This window comes from Cricetulus griseus, chromosome 10 (genome assembly GCF_003668045.3).
Source record: "Cricetulus griseus strain 17A/GY chromosome 10, alternate assembly CriGri-PICRH-1.0, whole genome shotgun sequence".
NCBI lineage: Eukaryota > Metazoa > Chordata > Mammalia > Rodentia > Cricetidae > Cricetulus > Cricetulus griseus.
The window spans coordinates 23,607,597-23,629,824 of NC_048603.1; positions in this window are offsets into that span (position 1 = coordinate 23,607,597).

Consider the following 22,228-nt stretch of genomic DNA (forward strand, 5'->3'; position numbering starts at 1 on the left):
CTGGACTCACTCTGGTCCAGTCTCCCCTTCCTGTATTTCCATTCCTCCACTTGAGATGGGAATTTTTACTCTGTGTTCTCTACTGCAAACTGTAACTTGTTTTTAGGCTTTGAAAGGGCTCACTGTCAAAGACCTTGAGTCTCAGAAGAGACTTTGGAATTTTAAACAGTGTTGAACAACTAAACTACAGGGACTTAAGAAGTTAAGAGTGGATACCTTTTGTACCGAGATAGCCATGGGCCTACAAGGTCCAGGAAGAAATGCTACAGTTTGAATGGGAAATATCCCTCACAGGTGTGTGTAATTTGAATATCTGATCCTCAGCTTGTGATGCTGTTTTTTTTTGGGGGGGGTTGTAGTACCTTTATAAGATGGGGCTTAGCTGGGTTGTTGAGGAGTGGTGGGCCTTGTGGGTTATTGCCAGGTTCCAGTTATAGCTTAGGTTGTATAGTTCCTGGTATGACCAAGTAGCTGCCATGGGTTCCATGGACAAAGTCCAAAGGCTGCCCTGCTTTTTCATCATTGTGGACTGTACCTGCTCAAACCCTGAGCCAGGTGTTTTGACACAGCAAAAAGGAAAGTGTCTCCTTCTAGGGAGGGACTCCACAATGGGAACCAAAGACGGCCATCTACCTAATTTTTCTGTTGGTAGGATTGTCTGTGGGAGGCAAGGCATTTATCATCCCTGAACCTTGGACATTACATAACTTATAATATCCACTCCATCGTGGTGACAGTGAGGAGAAAATGTGTTTCTATGTTTTTAAATCATCCCTCCAAACCAAGAAGTACTGCCCCATTGCTTAGGAGCCTCTGAGGTATAAAGAAACACAAGTACATGAGGTATTGCTATCAGTACGGAGAGTGCCCTCAATCCTATAGCAATGCTCTTATTGTTAATACCCTAATGGCAGCCGTAGAGTCTTCCTAAGTGTGCCCATTTGAATTCCTCTGTGCCCGTCCATCCTCTGGCTACTCCCCCTCCTTTCCTATTTGCCTGAAAGACTCTCAGTACCTGGCACAGGATCAGAACTCAATATATACGATCCACTCTGCATGCTTGCTCTTCAGAGGCCAGCCAGCCTCCCTGGGGCCCTAGTGCTCACTTTCCACGTCTACTCTCCTTTACTTGAACCTCCATACAGTAATGGCCCAGCTGTTTCCTGATCATTTATCCCCGCATAGATCACACGTCTCTAGCTGATGCTCAAAAATACATGTTGGGTTAATGAATAAATAATACCTTAATTTGCCCTAGGAGCTATAGTTACAATACTCTCAGAAAGCAATATTCCTTAAGGAGCCGGGTCAGGTGATATTTTGCTGAGGAGAAAAGTATAAGCCCATGACCCCCACAAAAAAAACAAACAAACAACAACAGAAAACAATTACTGATTGCTTAATTGGAGTTTCACAGTGCACTCTCGTTCTAAATGCATTGCTTCACTTACTACCAAGTGTAAGAGGTTAGTTAGGGCGGCTCTCTGGGGGTCAAGAATGCTAAGAGAGTATGGAACAGCTAAGCTGCACACAAAAGCTGTTGTGGACCAACAAGAGGTATCCAGGGAAGCTTGTCTGAGGCACAGCAGCTCAGTGAAACACAAAGCACCACCCAAATGCACAGGTTAGAATTTATAAAGAAAAAAAAATGAGGAGTGGATTAGGGCAGAAATCTCTTTGCAGAAGGGTTTCAAGATGATACTGTTAGAAGCATAAGCTCTCCACACAGGCTAAACGTCCTGAGATCCTTCTTTCTCTCAGATTTGCAGAGAGCCACCTGTGCTCCTAAGAACCAGGGAACCAGTGACTGTCCTTAATTATGTAGGCATGTTGGAGTGGCCATTTACACTATGCCTGCAATTCCTCCTCCTCTAATTGCTGGAAGCACACCTAAGAAGAAACACCCTCCCAGCTCCCCCTTACTCCCCTCACCCCCCACCCCCCGCCAGGAGACCACAGGGCATGCTGGCAGCCATGGAGGAGCACTGGCTGAGGTCAGGGGCTGCATTTTGCATTTGCCTCAATGCCTGGGTGGTCTCCAGAGCTGGTGCCAAGGAGCACACATTGTAGCAATTTAGCAGGGAGACCACAGACGTGGTTAGAACAGCAAAGGCTGGGGTGGGTTTTGAGATTGGCTCCACGCCCCACCTCTGCCAACTACACCCCTGCCACCCACAAGATGAGAAGGTGATTTCGGCCCAGGACACAGGACACCTTCCTGCCCTTCTCTGTGTCAGTTAGGAGGCATCGTTACTGACCTCTCCTGACCTTGGGTCACTCAGAAGATTAGTAGTGAGGACTCTTGCCACTTATCATCCAGTGTCTTGCTTGGATCTCAGACTAATGAAGTCTGGGGCAGAAAAAGAGAGTAATCTTTCCTTCTCAGGAGGCTGAGAGACACATCCTGTACGGTGACTATTTATATTTAATAGCTGTACTGTTCCTGAAACTTGTGTAGATACCGAAAGAGATTGGTCAGATAGCAGCCCCAGCTGTTGGAACTCTGACATGCGCCTGGTTTTCATTTTCTTTTAGTATACAAGGCCCAAAGAGAAGGTGATGGAGTTGGGAAAGGAGAGCTTGAGCCCCGTGGGTGGGGCAAAGACCTCATGAGCTGAGTCCAAGAGGCTTCCAGCTCCGAAGGCTGAGGGCCTGGGTCGAATTACACCTAAAGCCACCTTTCAGTCACAAGGCTGTCCTGTCTTCATTTCTGTGGCTGTGAAGAAAGACCTCCGCAAAAAGCAGCTTGCGTTAGGAGGTATTTGAAATTACAGTTCTAGGCTACAAGTCACCACGGTAGGGAAGTCATAATGACAAGATTTTGAAGTAGTACTCACACAAAGTCAAGAGCAGAGAAGGAGTTCACTTATTCTTATTTACTCAACTCACTTTTTTTTTTTTTTTTTTTTAACTCTTACTTGGTCCAGGACCCAAACTAGGGTATGATACTGCCCATTGTGGCCTGAAACTTCCACCTCAATTAACCCACTTTAAAAACAAAGCAAAACAAACAAACAAAAAAACAACTCCCTCATAGGCAAACCACCTGGACTAGGCAGCCCCTCACTGAGCCTCTCTGCTTAGATGGTTGCATCACGTTGACCGGTTCAAACTAACCAGGCAAACAAGCACCATGTGAACAAAGCTGCCACACCAGTATACCAGACTATCTTGAAAATAAGCTTAGACTGCACCATGTTGACTTTCAACTCTACAAAAGACATCACTGACCTCATCTGAGAAGCAACCAAGCCACGGAAGCTGAGGATGTGAGCTTCAGGGTCAGACAGCTGGCTGATGGTTTCCCAAGAGGCTCAGTTCATCCATCTGTAGATCAGAACCTTGCATGGCTCCCTCCCAGGTTAATTCAGGAAGATGAAGATCAATAGGAGCTAAACCTCTTAGTGCCATGTCTTAACGTCCACTAGGGTTGCTGTGAAGGGATGGATCTAGATAATATATGATGTGTCTGTGGCACTGAATAGCTGTCAGAGGTCGGCTTTCTGGCCCCCCTAGCTCACCAGCCTGAGCTGCATCTGAACCCTGTATGCCTAAGACTTGGCACAGAGTAAACCTTCCACAGTCTCTGGCTTACACGGGGGAAATGAGGCTGCTGAGCTCCTGCATGGCCTCTTTGGTTCTGTTATCATTTTGTGCTGCAGCATCTTTCTGCAAACATGAGCCCAGCCCTACACACACACACACACACACACACACACACACAGAGAGAGAGAGAGAGAGAGAGAGAGAGAGAGAGAGAGAGAGAGAGAGAGAGGACATAAATTCACACAGACACAGCATAGACATATACAAAACAGACATACAAACACACACAGAAAGACATGCACACAGACACACAGAGAAAAAGACACACACACACACACACACACACACACACACACACACACACACACACACACACACGTCAGCAGCATCCCAGCAGTCTCTGAGCTCCAGGAGACAGCATCAACCCTGATGTGGCTCCTTGGCCACGGTACAATCACTTGCCAAGGCTGACCCTCGGACAGAGCTGTAGCTGAGCTGACAATTAGGGCTGACATTCTCCAGGCTGCCCCAGCCAGCCACGCTTCCTTCCCCCGTCACCTGATTGTGACCCAGTGATTTGGGCCCAGCTGTGCCTGGCCAGACACTGCTGCTTCTCCAGCCAGAGCAGCAGCACTGCCTGGAAAACATGAAGGACTCTGAACTGAGAAAGAATTTTTAATGGACTTATGCTTTCATATGGCAGCCACACAAAGGCACAGGCAAAAATAGCTACTGCAAATTGCTTCCCCATTTTAAAGCCTCTTTCTCAAAGAGATGCATATCTTCAGGGAGACTTGCTTGTCTGGGAAGAGCTAAGGGTCAAAGAACAATGGGGGCCAGACAAAAGGCACATTTCGGGGCGGGGTGGGTTGGGGCAGGGCGGGGCAGGGTTGAGCAGGGGGTGGGAGGACAGTTATGTCTATGAAGAGCAGCTGTTGTTGTGGAGCGCTCAGAACCTACCTCCATCCACACACGTGTACAGAACCCACTAGAAGGAAAGTCGGTGTGGGTTTTCTCTCCTTTCCTTCATTTGTTTTCAGGGTTAGACTACTGCCCTGTGGGTCCGGAACTAAGAGACCACTGTTAGTGGGAGGGCCCTTTCCCCTTGCTGAGGAAATCAAGGCCCTGTTTCAATGCAGCACACATCTGAGTTCTTCTAAAGTCAACAACCCCGTGCTACAGGCCAGGCCAGTTTGCTGGGTACTTGGGGACAGGGATGTGTCATCAGATAGACTGTGTTCTGACTACCTGTACTTACGAGTTGACTTCAGGGAAGAAAGACCCCAGTAGTCACTGGGAGCAGTGACTCAAAACCTTCCCAAATTCCATCTTAGGGATGTGAAGGCAGGGTAGTAATGAGTTCACTAGGCCCAAGATCAATGATAAATGGGTGTTTTATTGGGGAACAACTTACACAGATAAGATAAATAACCTCTGAGGCAATCCAGATTTAGCAGATGCAGTCTCGGCCCTTCCAATCCAATCCAAGACCAGAGAGACAGAGAGAGAGAGAGAGACAGAGAGAGAGAGAGAGAAAGACAGACAGAGAGAGAGAGAGAGAGAGAGAACCCACCCCAAGCTTCTCCACAATCCATCCAGGACACAGATGCTTTTACTAACTTATCCTGATACACTGCCTACTATGTGACTGCTGGGTTTTTCAACACGATGGTTTTTAGCCCCTTCTTTGGCTAATGAAGTCCTTCACAACTCGGGACTAGGTTCACATATCACCTCCCGTGCAAACTTTCCCCAGGCAAAGAGAACTGCTGGCCCTGCTGTGATCCCAAGCCCTGTTATTAGTGTCACTGCTGAGCTCTGGTTATTGTTTATGCACCTTTCGTTACCACAAGGCTGTCCTCAGGGGCCAATATGCATCTCTGTTATGTCTGAAGGTCCATGCCGAGCACGGAGTCCATCACAAGGTAGATGGATGTTCTGTGCATATTTGCAAGTATCTCTCCAGCTCCCATCATATGTTAGCCATTGGATTAAGGTCCTGTGGACACAAGGCCATGCAGGCCATGGAGCACTTGGTGTGGAGATGTTCAATGGCCTACCTTCCTGTGCCCTCAGTTGAGGAGATGTTACCCTCTTTGCTCACCTTATCTCTACCTCGTGCATCACAATACAGGCTGCTTTATGACCTCTAGTCTCTATTTCCCACCAGGGTGCTATAAGGGTCATTGGAGTAATTCCAATTACTAACGACTGTAATTTAAAAAGTGATATGAGAGAGAGAGAGAGAGAGAGAGAGAGAGAGAGAGAGAGACCATGTGACAGAGCTCAGTAGAGGGATTTATTAGGGGAAAGGAAATGGAAAAAAGGGAAGGGGAGGAAGGAGACCAGCCTCTGGAGACAGGAGCAGCAGAAGAGAAAAGAGAGGTGGTGGATGGACAGAGAGATAGGCAGAGAAGGAAAGAAAGGAACCAAAGACAGACAGAGAAAGAGTAAGAAAGATGAGAGATGGGCAGGGCCCTTTTAGAAGGAAACATAGTGAATGTGCACAGGCGGTGCCCTTAGTGGCTGCAGCTGAGGGCCTATCCTGTCAGAATCCTAAGGGCAGGACAGTACAGATGGCTGAATACTAACACTAACTATTTCAAGTGAAGAGAAGGTTGTTTCATGTTTGTAATAGTTATTTCTTTCCACCCACTGATCTCCATAAGACTCAACCTCCATGCTCCATCTACCTTGGTTCCCGACTGTCACAGAAATTATCTAGACATCTAAGGTGGGCTAGAAAAGTTTTAGCTTTTACTAAAATAGTTATTGCAAGGAGAGAATTTACTATGTTGTGTTTTGAATGTTCTGATAATAACGAGTATAGCTGCCTTGTGGGGTGTATTAGCATCTTAACTTGTCGCTGATGTCAAACGGAGATGAGGGGGCCATGGGGGACACGTTTACCATTATCTGCACACGTGGTGACGAGAAGCAACGTGAAGGAGAAGAACTTGGTTTGACTCGCATTTTGCGAGGGTGCAGGAAACCATGATTGATAGAGAAGGCAGGGGCAGTAGGGGGGGGGGCCGTGAGACAGCCGGTCACATGGCTTCTGCAGTCAGGAAGCAGACTGGGGTGAGTGCTAGGGCCTTACTGGCTTTCTCTTTCCCTTTCTGACCAAGACCCAGGCCATGAGGTGGTTCCACCTACATGTATGGCAGGCTTCCCCCTCAGTGAATGTTCCCTGGGAACACAGACACCCCTAAAGGTGTGTCTCATGAACTCCCCAGGCATTTCTTTTTTTCTTTTTTTCTTTCTTTTTTTTTTTTTTTTTTTGCAATGTCTTAGGGTTTTTATTACTGTGAAGAGACACCATGACCACGGCAACTCTTATAAAGAAAACATTTAATTGGGGTGGCTTACAGTTTCAGAGGTTCAGTCCATTATCTTCATGATGGGGAACATGGTGGCATACAGGCAGATGTGGTTCAGGCCACATCTTGACCAGAAGGCCATAGGAAGTCGACTGAGACACGGGGCGGTCTCCCGAGCATAGGAAATCTCAAATCTCACCACCACAGTGACCCACTTCCTCCAACAAGGCCACACCTCCTAATGGTGCCACTCCCTATAAGAAGATGGGAGCCAATTACATTCAAACTATCACAAGCAAGAAAAAGAAAAGAATGTATTAAGGATCCAAACAACAGATATATATATATATATATATATATATTCCTCATTATCAGAAAAATTCAAACCAAAACCGCAATGAAATACTGCCTCATTTTACATTGACCAGGTAAGAAATAAAAAGTGTTGGTGAGGATATGGAGAAAATGGAACCATTGCATACTGTAGGAATGTAAATTAGTGCAGCTATTATGTATTAGGGAGATCCCCAGGCATTTCTTAATCAACACAACTGCACAGTTGAAACTGACTCATGGGGGGAAGCGAGGTGGCCAGACAAGCCTTGCGCCTTACGTTCACCTGACCACTCCACACAGCGTGGTGGCATACTTGCTATCTTTTTATCCAGTCTTACAGACAAAGAAGCTGTGACAAGTGAGATGAAGCAACCTGAACAGCCAGTAAATGGTATATTCAGAAGCATCTGGTTTCTGTGCTGTCAAAGCTTAGACCCACGGGCCCTGTTATACAGCCAGCTTCAGGCAGCTCACTCGGGATCCAAATCTTCTCAATGCCACAGGAAGTGTGGCTCCATGCCTAGAGCTTGCAATTAGCTAAGCTGGGACTATTTTGGCACAGAAAGTGGCATGCAGGATTGAGGCCTCTCTGCTGGGCATAGTTGTTAAACATTTAGCACACACCACTAGACGGGCCTGAGTTAATAATTGGATGAATGGGGGTGCAGAGGTGGTGAGGGAGGGAGGACTAGGAATTCCTGGTTTTCTTGAGTCTTTCGGTATATTGGCTTTCCTAACAGAGACACCATCATAGGATAAAGTCAGCTAGACGGACAGCTCAAAAGGAAGACTGACGAGAATCTCTGTAAATTGCATCTCTCCCGATGCTCTTAGGATCCCCAAAACCCAAGGATCCTTTCCACAGCCACATCAAGAACTTACGTGCCAGACCCTGTTCAGAGGCCAAGATCCTACCCTTCCAGTTGGGGCTGTGGGCCTTGCAAGTCCACGACTGAGATCAGTGTGTGGAAAGAGAGGATAAACAGAGCAAGATCTGTCCGCAGAAGTCTCCCTTCGTGTCCCTCTCCCTGTTGCTGTGGTAATTATAACTCAGGGAGGGAAGGACCAGTTCTCTTTTACTTCCATGCTACCATCCACTCACTGAGGGAAGCCGCAGCAGGACCTGGAGGCAGGGGCTGAAGTCAGAACCATAGAGGAATCTTGCCCAATGGAGGTTCCCAGGGTCAGCTCCGGCTACATTTCCTATGCATTCAGTTAACCAACCGGCTCCTCCCAGCAAATCCAATGAGGTGACTTTCTCTTTATCTTTCTCCTCATTCTCCAGAGAGAGAGAGAGACTGACTGAGGCACAGGGAGTGGTCACCTGACAAGGTCACATAGCATGAAGTAGCAGCAAGGGTCCAAACACCAAGAACTCTGTCTCTTTCCTCCCCCAGTGTACCTTGCTCACACACCCTTAACTTGCTATCCTGCCCAACGTGCGGATAGAAACAGTAGCCTTATCTACCTCGTAAAGATTTTATGGGAACTGGGTGAATTAACATATTCATTTGTGTGTGTGTGTTTGTGATACTAAAAAAGGCGACAAGCCAAGGCGACTCCTTCCAGTTGTCTACCTAGACTCATCCATTCCTTCACAAATGTTTCTCCAAGTTCTATCATCTCATGTCCCTGAGACGACTTCTAGTCTTCTCACTTCTAGTCACAGCCCCATCAGAGACAGGCAGGCAAGGACACAGCAATGATGGGGGATGTCCTTCAGTGTATATATGTTTCTCTTATTGGTTGATGAGTAAAACACTAATCAGTGACCAGTAGCCAGGCAGGAAGCATAGGCGGGGCTCCCAGACCAGGAGAAGGCTGGAGAGAGGAAGGCAGAGAGAAGCCTCCAGTGAGACGCCATGCTGCTGAAGGAGTACCATGCTGGATTATGGGTAAGCCACAGCCTCGTGGCAATACATAGCTTAATAAAAATGGGTTAATAATTAAGACAGAGCTATCCAATAAGAAGCCTAAGCCACCGGCCAACAGTTTATAAATTAATATAACATGCATGTGCTTATTTGGGGCTGAAGGGCACCAGGACCTGACTGAACAGAAACTTCCATCTACACAGTAACAATATGCAATATTGTACATTCAATGATGCCAGGAGGATGAGAGCCAGAGCACAGGTAGGGTTGGAACTACTTGTAAGCAGTAACAGGACTGTGGCAAGTCTCTAATAGATGTGACCCTCAGGCAGCCCCTGAAGGTCCAGAGACCATACTAGGGGTGATGATGAGTGAATCGATGTCATTAAGGCAGAGGAAATAACAAGTGTGAGTTTTTTAAAAGGCAGGTAAAGAAACCATGGCCTATGTTTTCGGAGACTTGTGAAGAGTCTATTGTTACCGGAGCAGAGAATACTGAGAGACGGAAGGGTCTGTGCGGACATGAGTTGGTCAGATTGTCAGCAGAGGGGCTCTGTGTGCTGACTCTGTGTGCTAATCGCAGCACATTGAACTTGACGCTGACAAGGATGAGGAGCCCTGTGGCCAATGGTTTAGATATGGTGTGCGTCAGAATCTGTGTGTCAAAGTGAAGACTGAAAAACTAATGGAAGACACTAAGGAATCAACCCAGGAGTGTGTGCATGGGATGAGCTGAGAACAGGGAAACAGAACATTCAACCCCTCCCCCTGCCTCTGGAATTAAATTGTTTAGAGCACAATTTCTATCTGTTTAGTTAGTTTTCCACTGCTCTGACCACAGACACACCTTAAGGGAGTACATTGGTTTGTTTTAACTTTCAACTCGACATAACCTAAAATCACCCGGGGAGAGTCACACTGAAGAATTATCAGGATTGCACTGGCCCGTGGTCACATCTCCATGGGATTTCTCCACATGGTCTCTGGACATACAAGTCTCTTTACACTGCACCTGTTGCAAAAGCAGAATTCTCTTCTATCTTTGTGCACCACAAGTTTCTATAATGAAGAAGTAATATGGATCAAATACTTTTTTCTGTTTCCACTGTGACAATCACATGGTATTGTGGACTGAATGGGACCCTTCAAATTTCACATGTTGGCACGATAACCTCAATCTGGCTGTGAGGAGATGGGATCCTTTAAGGAAGTAAAGTCAGGATGAATGAAGTCATGAGGATGCTACTCTAATAGAATTCATGTCTTCATAAGAAAGCACGCACGTGCGCGCACACACACACACACACACACACACACACACACACACACACACACACACAAAGACACACAAACACATACACATATGCATACAAACATGCATACAAACATACACACACATAAATACACACACATAAATACACACATGCACCCACACAAACATACACACACACACTTAAATACACACAAACACATACACACATGCACACATACACACACACACACACATACACACATGCACACAAACATACACACGTAAATACACACACAAACATATACATACACACATGCACATACACAAACATAAATACACACTCAAACACATACACACATGCACCCACACAAACATACACACACACATAAATACACACAAACACATACACACATGCACCCACACAAGCATACACACACATAAAGACACACAAACACATACACACATGCACACATACACACACACATAAATACACACACAAACACATACATATACACATGCACATACACACACACATAAATACACACACACATAAACACACACACAGAGGCCATATGAGGGAAGCCAGGAAGAAAGCCCTCACCAGAAACAGAAGCAACCAGAACCTTGATTTTGGACTCTCTATGGGCTTGAATATGTGTGGTGCACAGATGACGTCCTGAGTGAACATGTATTGGTGCCATGAGCACAGCCATGTAAAGGACCACAACTGCCTCAGTTCCCTGGCTGCTGGTGTGCATCCATCAGAGCACACATCCTACCGGATCCCAGCTTTTCTGTACACCTGTCTGCCTTCTTCATTCCCTTGTTGGCCCAGTGACTTTAACTCCAAAGCTGTACTGGTGTGTTTGGATGTCGGGTCGTCAGCTGGGGATGCTGTTCCGATGGTTGTAGAACCTTGAAAAAATAGACAGAGCCTTGCTGAAGAAAGGGAGCCACAGGGGCCAAGCCTTAAGATTTCTTGGCCCGCCCCACTTCCTGTCCAGTGGGCTCTCTGGCCGGCAATGCAATGCAACCAGCAACAGGACCCGGCTGCTGGTGCCCTGCCTTCCAGTAGTCTAATCCTTCACTGACATTGCTTTTGTGTTGAGTATTTGATCACAGCATTAGGAAAGTAACTGTTACGATAAATCTTTCTGCCAAAAGGCGCCCGAGCCCCACCGCCACGTGGGCGGTCTCTGCCAGCCGCCCTAGTTCTGCCCGCTGCGTGGATGGACAAAATAATACAGAGACATATTAGGTATAATGCTGCTTGACCAATGACTAGGATTTCTCATCTGTTAGCTCAGTGTTAACTATCATAAATCTATATATTTTATAAGACTTAAACCTTATCAGACGCCTTATTGGTGTCCCTCCTTGCTGGTGGATTACATTGCGCCGCTGTAGGAAGAGCGGAGGGGAAGAAAGGGGAACGCTTCCTGTTTCCTTTGCTTAAATATGAGTCTCCCTGCTATGTCACTTCCTGCCTGGATCAGCACTTCTCTACTACATTTCCCAGAATCCTCTTTGACTCCTAGTCCTCTCTAACTTGCTGTTTCATTGGCCAAACAGAACTTTATTTAACAATCAATAAGATAAACATACACAGTACATTCCCCATCAAAAGCACACTTCTAGTCTCCAGAACCTTGAGAAAATTAACTTCTTTTGCTCAAGCCACCCAACATACGGAATTTTGTTATGCAGGCCCGAGCAAACTCACACAGATGGTTTTTATTTTTGAGTCTTTTAATACAGTGAAATATATGATTGGCTTCCTAATGCCATACTAACTTCCCCCTCTAGTATAAATATCACTTGGTTATGACATAGTCTTTCTAAATATTGGTAATTTTTAGTTGCTAACATTATAGAGGGTTTTTTCACCTAGATTCGTGAAGGCTATTGGTCTACAGTTTCCTTTTCTTATACTGTCTTTGTATTATTTGGGCATCTAGATAATACTGGTTTCATGAAATGATTGACAAACTATTCATTGCTCTTCTATTTTCACAACACTTTTGTATAAAAGAAGCTTTTTTTAAATGTCAACAGAATTTGCCATGATAGTCTCTGGCCCTTTTTTCTTTTTTTTCTTTTTTTTTTTTTTTTGACAGCAAGGGTTGGGGGTGGAGGGGTGGGGAGGTTCCTTTGTGTAAAGACTTTATTCTGTCTAAGAGGAAAAAAAAGAAACACTCTATTTTTGAGTCAGTTCTCCGCACCCCCAACTCCTCCAGAGTGATACAACGAGAAAAGGTGACATTTGCATACATGTTGCCTTGTGCTAGAAGACAGAACCCACCTGATGCTCAGAGAGCCTGGTTCTTTTATAAGAACAAAGGACACTTGCCCTTTGCTTCAGTTAAAGACACCTCAGTCTTCCATGCCACAAGCAGACCTGCCCTGAGCTCTAGAAAAGGAAGCTGAATTCCCTAAAACTGCCAGCTACAAATACAGCCTTGAAAACACCCAGAGCAAAAGCAGCCAGTGCCTCTGACTGCAAGACATACAGGAACATGAGAGCCTGTGGAGAAATGCCTTCAACAAGCTGTTAGGAGCTTGGTCTTTGTAACAGCTCTGCCTGTTCACCATATGACAGTTGAGGAGAAGAGGGGACTTCGTCACTTTCATTGTTTATGAACTTGGCGTTCTCTTGCCAAGTTCTGGTTGTATGGATTCGGGTCTGGTACTGACTGCATTCTCCAGGTCTCCTCTGTCAGTCTGAAATGCATCAGCAGGGCTGTCTTTCAGCATCTCTGCTCCTGTGCATTCTTGGTGCCTGTCTCAACGGCCCCTTGCCAAAGCGTCACAGTGATTAATCCCAGTAAGGGCTTCAGGAACCCAATGCTGCACCAGCATGGAAAATTGCAGCAATCCCTTACCTGGAAATAAAATTTAAGCCCTAGAAATATGATTCTTCATACCTACCACCAAGACTAAACACAATTTGGGGCCTATCTATATAAAATGAAAACAAGTTATTTCTGAGTTGTGTTGTTCTGACAGTAAATTCAAATTTTCTGATAAGTCATGACTGGATTGAAAACATACACAAAATGCCAAGTGTACAGCTTATTTCTTTTCCTTATTTAGAATTAATTGTGGTGGAGAACAAAGTGGTTTTGGTACAAAAGAATTTGTATTTTGAGACTCCCATAGATGAGTGTACCCAGGCCAACTCCATTGTTCACTTAGGTTTTCTTTTGCTTTGACCACTCACTTCGGAGAAAACCGTAATGTGCATAAAAACAAACAAACAAAAAAAACATAGCTAATGCAGTCATGAGCTAACCCTGAAGTTGTAAACCTGTTTTCACTTTCTTTCAGATCAGACATACTCTATAACCGCTCTTTAGGTGTGTTGACAACAGAATCTCTTAGGTCTCTCTCAACTGAGAATGTCTTTATTTCCCTCTTTTTATGACTAAACAATGGTCCCTCCAGGTACAGTCTGCGATTGACAGCTGCTTTCCTTCAACATCCAGAAAGAACTGGGCCAGCAGCTTCCTCAGGGTCTGCCCTGCCCAAGGTGAAAAAGCCTCTACAATGCCAGTGGACTCTGTCAAGTCAGTAATCTTGTTTCTCAATGGCTTTTTCTCGGATTCTTTCCCTTTGCTGTTAGTGTCTTGAGTTTAGTTCATAGCATTCCTCGAGTTTCCTTTGCAGGATTTTCTTGGCTTCTTTAATTTGTGTGACCATGTTAGTTTTCAAGTTGATTGAATCTAGAACTACCTATGACATGGCCTCCAAACATGACTGTCCTTCACTGAGTGGAAAGACCAGCCCACTGTGAGTGACACCATTCCTTGACTGGGGTCCATGTAACATGAGTTCTAATGGGTCTTAATAATAAAAACTGGCAGCCAGGCATAGCGGCAAATGCTGAGAGATCAGAGACAGAAAGAACACACCACAGCCAATTCTTACCTTGCTAACTCCTTACTGAGCTTACTTGCTAAGCTTGCTACCTTACTTGCTAAGCTCCTAACTGAGCTTATGTCTCTTCCCTCTGTATCACTTCCTCTCTCTGCACAGCCATATCACCTCCTGTCTGTCTGTACAGACCTCCAGACTTCTATAGTTAACTAGTGGTTAGCTCCGCCCTCTGGTCAGCAGGCAAGCTTTGTTAGCGTATAAACAAGATATCGCCCCAAGTTCTTAGACTGTATGTGGAGAGAAGGTGCTGAACAGTAGAATGGATTCAGAACTCTCTGCTTTCTGATTGTTGATGTAAAGGAACCACCAGTCTCAAGCTCCGGCTGCTGTGATGTCCTTGCCATGGTGGACCAGTGCCTTGAACAATGAGCTGAAACAAAAGGACTCTATCCATCAAGGGCTTGTTTGCAGAGTTTATCACAGGCACAGAGAAAAAACCAAGACAACTTGCAAGTTCATGTGTTTCACCCCAGTCTGAATGAACTAGCTATTATTTTGTTGAAATTCCTACACTCCTTTCTCTCCCAAACTGTGATGATGTAAATAGGAACTCTTAACGTTACTGTTCCATAAGGTCTACCTACTTTTTAGATAGATAAATATATGATGATAGATAGATAAATAGATGACAGATAGAGAAATGATAGATGATAGATTACAGATAGATAGGAGATAGATATATAGAGAAAGGAAGGAAGGAATGAAGGAAGAAAGGAAGAAAGAAAGAAAGAGAAAGGAAGAAAGAAAGAAAGTTCTACCTTTGCATAAATTCTGTTCAATTTCAAAGTCCATAAGGTCACCTCTACTCTACTATTGAGGGTTTTTTCCTTGGCTGTTACACTTCTGCTTCTGATTGGCTCTTTTTAAATTGTCTGCCATTCTTCCCTGCACTTGCCTGTTACTTTCAGTGCTGGGGAGAGGCTCCAGGCACCGTCCACCTGCACTGAGCCTCACTACAGCTACCAGGAATTTTTCTTCAAGAGCCTAGTTTCCCTCAGCTTGGTGAACTCAGCTTCCCTTACTTAGGCCTACCCAAGCTACAGAACCTCCTGCTCTTACAGGAGCCTTGTGAGAACTCTGCTTAGCCCATCTACACCTCTGTTTAGGCTTGCTACACCTCTGTTTCACCAGCCTACACCTCTTTTTAGCTCCCCCTCTACACTTCTGCTTAGGCCCACCTACACCCCTGCTCTTAGGTCTGCCTATACTGCCTAGGGACCAAGTTTCAGACACCAGCCATGAGGCTGGATTATAGCTCTGAGGAATTTTGCTCCAAGAGCCCAGCCTACCAGATTTTCAAAAAATACCTAACACCTACATTCCCCCAAATTATTCCATAAAATAGAAAATGAAGGAGTATTTCCATATTCTTTTTAACTAAGCCAGCACTAACCTGATACCAAGACCAGATAAAAACCCAACAAAACAGGAGGAATATAGTACAAACTTCCTGAAAAATACAGACACAAAATTCTCAATAAAATATTTGCAAAGTGAATTTGAGAGCAAATAAAAAGATTATCCACCAGGACCAGGTTGGCTTCAACTCAAAGATGCAAGATAGTTCAACATACATAAACCAATACATGTAACCCACCACATAAAGACTCAACATTAAAAACCACATGATTATCTCCTTATCTAATGAGATGATTATTAGAAAAGGCCTTGAGCAAAATCCAACACCCCCTCATGATAAAAATTCTAGAAATACAGATTGTAATAATGGCACTATCAAGCCCACAGCCAGCATCATGCTAAGTGGGAAAAAATGCAAAGATTTCCACTAAAATCCATGTTTTTAACCTGTTCAATATAGTGTTTGAAGTCATAGCTAAAGTAACAAGACAAGGGAGGAGGAGATAGAGAGATACAAATAGGAAAGAAGAAAGTCAAAGTATCTTTATTTGCAGGCGGTATTATTCTATATGTAAAAACCCTAAAGATTCCACCAGAACACTCCCATTGCTGACAAATGCATTCAGCAAAGTAGCTGGATACATAATCAGCCCCAAAATAATGGTAGCTTTTTCATATACCAATGCTAAACACATGGGGAAACAGAAAAAGAAATCAGGGAAACAATACCATTCACAACAGCCTCAAAAAAAAAGAAAAAGTGCACTTGAAACATAGAATAAATCTAACTATGGAATGAAAGATACCAAAAGATGGAAAGATGTCCCCTGCTCCTGGGTTAGTAGGATTAATACTGTGAAAATACCCATTCTACCAAAATTGACCGATGACTCAGTCTAATCTCCATCAAAATTCCAATGTAATTAGGAAACACGAAACACTCAGGATATCCAAAAAAAAACCTTGAAAATTAAAAACATTGATGGGGTTATCGCCATCCTTAATTTCAAAGTTAGTACAGAGCTACAGTAATGAAAACAGCATGGTTCAGACACATCCGTCAACAGGACGGAACTGAGGGCTCACATTGGAGCCCACACTCCTATATCCACCTGACTTTTCACGAAGAGGCCAAAAACACACATTGAAGAAAGATGTGTCTCCATGATAGGATGCTAGTCAAACTGGATAGGTGCATGTAGAAAAATGAAACTTAGCCCTGTCCTTCACCCTGCACAAAACTTAACTCTCAATAGACTAAGGACCTCAACATAAAGCCTGATAGCCTGAATCTGCTAGATGAAAAAATAGGTAATAATACATTTGAACTCAGACCTTAGTAGCACAGGCATTAAGACCAAATAAGTGATAAACAGGGTCACATGAAACTAAAAATCTTCTATGCAACAAAAGACACCAACATTTGAGTGAAGAGGCAGCCTACATACTAGGGAAAAATTCGTTGCCAGCTATACATCTGACAGAGGGTTGTTGTCTAAAATATATAATGAATGCCAAAAAGGAAGCCCTCCAAAACAAAAAACTAAACACTAAAATAGCCACCTGACTTAAAAGTGGGCCATCAAGTTGAGCGGAGAGTTCTCAAAACAAGAAACGCAAACAATTGAGATAATATATTTTTTTTAAATATTCACTATCCTTAGACACCAAAGAAATGCAAATTAGAACTACTCTGAGATTTCATCTTAGCCCAGTTAGAATTGCTAAGATCAAAACAACAAGTGATTTTTTTTTAAGTGCTGCCATGGATGTGGGGAAGGTGGGCGTGCAAGCTGATCCAGCCACTGTGGGAATCAGTAAGGGATAGGTAGACATAGATCTACCATATGATACAGACGTACCTCTCCTGGGCACACACACACAAAGGCTGCCTCATACCAAAGAGATGCAGGCTCATCTGTGTTCTTTGATGCTCTGTTCACCATGGCAAAGAAGCAGATACAGCCTCGATGAGCATCAGCTGACAAATGGTGGGTTAGTCACTTCCCTGTTGTTGTGGTAAAACACTGTGTCCAAAGAACTTTAGAAGAAAGAGTTTGTTCTAGCTTACGGCTTGTTTGCAGATGTGGAGACAGGAGCAGGAAACTGAGTGGGCACAACACGTACTGCAAGAATGAAGCGAGAGAGCAGCCTGGAAGCCACAAGAGGATTTTGTCTTTCAAAGCCCACCTCCATTGATAGACAGTCCTCCACCAAGGCTGCACCACCTAAGGCTCTCCAAACGGCACCACCAACTGGGGACCAAGTGTTCAACTGCGAAACTCGGAGGAGGATGTCTCTCCCTCAAATCCCCACAAGTGACACATTCCATTACGCAATGGAGTAACGTTAGCTGTAAAGAAAAAACAATTCAAATGTTCCGGTAAACTGAGTGAGGTAACCCAGACCCCAAATGACAAACGCTCCATTTTCTCTCTTGAATTGGGGAACCTGTAGAAGTTAAAAATACTAGTAAGGGACCATGGGCGAGTTTCAAGAGAAGGGAGGTAGAAATGCAGGTAATACGAAGGGGGGAGGGTAATAATGGAACAGGGAGGGTTAAATAGGCTGAGGGATGGGAAGGCAGTGTAGAGGAGTCAGGGGTCAGGATGGGATGGGAGAAGCAACACCAAAGAGCTTTGAAAAGCCCATAGGAAAATTTAGTCTGCTGACGCTTCCTAAATACACACACACACACACACACACACACACACAATATATACACACATCACACACACATATTATATACACACACAAACATACACACACACATCACACACACACACATATATAATATAAACACACATCACACATACATATTATATACACACACACACATCACACACACAGACATATATAATATATACACACATCACACATACATATTATACACACACACACACACACACACACACACATAATATATACACACATCACACACACATATTATATACACACACACACATCACACACACACATATATAATATATACACACTTCACACACACATATTATATACACACACACACATCACACACACAGACATATATTATACACACATCACACATACATATTATATACACACACAAACATACACACACACATCACACACACACATATATAATATATACACACATCATACATACATATTATATACACACACATACATACACACATATCACATACAATATATATTATATATACATACAGACACACACATCACACACACAGACATATATATATATATAATATATACACACATCACACACATATTATATACATACACATACATGCACACGCTTGACACACATATATATTATATATACATACACACACATGTACACATCACACACATATATACACATATCACACATACATATTATATACACACACATACATACACACGCATGACACACATATATATTATAATACATGCAGACACACACATCACACACATATGTATATACTATATATATACATATACACATATACACATCACACACATATATTATGTCTATATATACATATACACATGTTATATAACACATATTATATACACAAACACATCACACACATATATGCATATACCATATTACATGCACACATACATTATATATACACACCCATCACACACATACATACACATATATGCATTTACATGCATACAGTACACATAAACCTGCACATATATATACACCATAGGCTAGCAAATAAAAAGCCTGCTGCCGTGTACGGGTTACTTCTTTTTGAGTTGTTGGTCAGTGAGGTCCCATAGACTGCCCCCCTAAATCACAGGCTGTTTCTTTTGCTCTTGGTCACTCTCCAGAATTTTATTTAAAAAAATATCACTTAAGATCACACATGAATTATATGACATGGATAAATCGAAGTGGTACTAACTTGGAAGATTCATCCTTACTGGCTAGTTCTCATAGCACTAGGTCTTAAGCATGCAGTGAACCTCGTGAGGCATAACAGGGACTGCTCAGCAGGATGTGCCCGCTGGAACAACAGTGACATGATTGCCACAGGAGCAACCAACTACTTTATAATTGGATTAAAGGCCCACGCCCCAAGATCGAACTCACACCCAGCACTGTTAATAAGGCTAAAAAAAAAAATCCCGTGTCTGGCGAGGTCATAGGTCCCAGGAGAGAATCTAATACTAATCTGTCATCTGGGGACTTGGTAATAAGCTGCCTCTAAGTTCCTACCCTCACATTTGTATGTTACGATAAATATTTCCCACCGCCACGTGTGAGCTTTATGGCAGCCACCTGCCCGAGTTAGGGCCCAAATGAACACACAGAAACTTGTATTAGGTTCAAAGCTGCTTGGCCAATGACTAGGATTCTCATCTGTTAGCTCAGCCTTAACTATCATAAACCTATATATTTTATAAGACTTATCTTATTGGACGCCTTATTGGTGTCCCTCCTTGCCGGTGGATCACATTGTGCCGCTGGAGCAGGAGCGGAGGGGAAAAGAGGGCCCTTCCTGTTTCTCCTTGCTTAAATGTGAGTCTCCTTGCTATGTCACTTCCTGCCTGGATCAGCACTTCTCTACTACATTTCCCAGAATCCTCTTTGACTCCTAGTCCCATCTAACTTGCTGTCTCATTGGCCTAACAGTATTTTATTTAACAATCAATAAGATAAACATACACAGTACATTCCCCATCATTTGTAGATCAGTGCATCTCTTAACCCTTATCAGGGAAGGGCATTCTGTTTTCAGAAAATGAGAGACCGTGGAGTATTCAGCTCTAAATGGGACATCTACAGGGATCATCATGGAAGAAAGGGTGGAAAACCCATCAGAGGTAGTCGAGGTCTGAAATGAGAGCCCCCGTTGCACACACGACCTTGTGACTGTACAAGACCAGCACAAGATCATTCCAGCCAAAATCCCAGAACAAGGGAAAAACGGCAAGGGGGTGGGGGATGGTCTTTTTGCCCAAAACACATTATATACCCATATGGAATTACCAAACAATAAAAAATAAAATTAGTACTCATTTATTAAAAAAAAAAAATACTTGGATAGTTGACTCAAAGTCCTCGTCAGATCTTTGTAACATCTGATCCAATTCAGGGTTGGGATATGTTAGCTATCTTTCTCTTTCATCTTGCGGCCTTCCTGACTAATTCTGTGACAGACAAGTGATGTCACTGTACCTCTTTTGATGGCGTCTTAAGCGGCTCTGGCTCATCTTTTTTAGCAGACAGTCCCCTGCTGTGGCACCGATGAAGGGACCAGCGGATGTGTACATGTTTAGCTCCCTCCTAGGCTCCGTCCGGCGGACTCACACTACTTCACTGCAGAAGAGGAGAGAGGAAGTTCAGCCGCACCCTCAGCCCCCTTTGCATCTTTCAAGGGAAGATGGAAGAGCATCTTAGGCCACCCGGTTGCTCTCCACTCATCTCCACTTCCCTGTAAACCCAGCACCTAGCTTGTGAGTCCGTCCCTGGCTCACACTGCCTTCTTTCACAAAGTGGGGGCCTCTGAGTACCTTGCTGGCTCTCGATCGCACCAGAGGAGAGGAGAGTGACAACGAGCCCCACTTCCTGCAGCCCCACTCTGACTCATGGACACAGTTTCTTGGGGGGAAGTGTCTCTCACCAAGAGTGGAGTCCTGGCTTGACCCACTTGTACTGTCTCGTTTGTATAATGTGAACAATGCTAGTTTCCTATTCGAGAGCATTCCATAAGATAATATTTATAAGGTACATCTTTTAGGGCATATTAAACAGTCAACACTTGCGAAATGATAGTTGTGACAATAACAGTTGGCCTGGAAAATTAGCCAATTAATTCATTGCTATGAACTGGAATAACAAACGAGCAAGATGCCTTGTTGCCCTCTTAGAAACACAGCTGACATTAATACGATGTGTTAAGCAGGAGGCTTGCGATAAAAACAGCATGATAAGAAAGTGCGGACAAAAATGTCCTTAGAGGGAGTGATATTAGAGGCAGGCCTTGGAAAATCAGCAATTTTTCAGATGGCAACATGGGCATGAGAGTGAAGGAATATTGTGGGCAGAAGGAGTTTTAAGAACAGATCACTGAGCTCTATAGACATTTCAAAACATGGCTTCCAAAACACTTTGTCTCGTCAAGAGGTGAATCGGGTGTCGCCTATTCTGGAGTCTGAGTCATACGACTGCCTTAGCAATAGAAGTCTAAAAAAATGAAGCTGGGCTCTCTCCAAAGCCAGTCCATTTCCTGTATCTTTGAATGCACACTTGGAACTTGCTTGGTGCCTTGTGAGGAAGCCAAGTCACCACCGAGAGAGGCTACATATAGCTACCCAACAGACAGCCCCAGCTGAAAGCTCAGCCAACATCTAGCAATGACTACCAGCCACATGGATGTACCATGTGGGAAGCCAAGTTTCAGTCTCAGGTCAGCAGCCCTGGCAGATGCTACATGAGACAGAGACGAGCTTTCCTTGCGGAGCCCTGCCCCAACGAGGACCCAGGAGCTAAATTAATGAGTACTGCTCCTTTAAGCCATTAAATTTTGTGATAGCTCATTACGAAGCAACAGTTGAGAGAGTCAGCAGACTATTTATGAATTGCTGGTTAGTCTGACTGTGGAAGG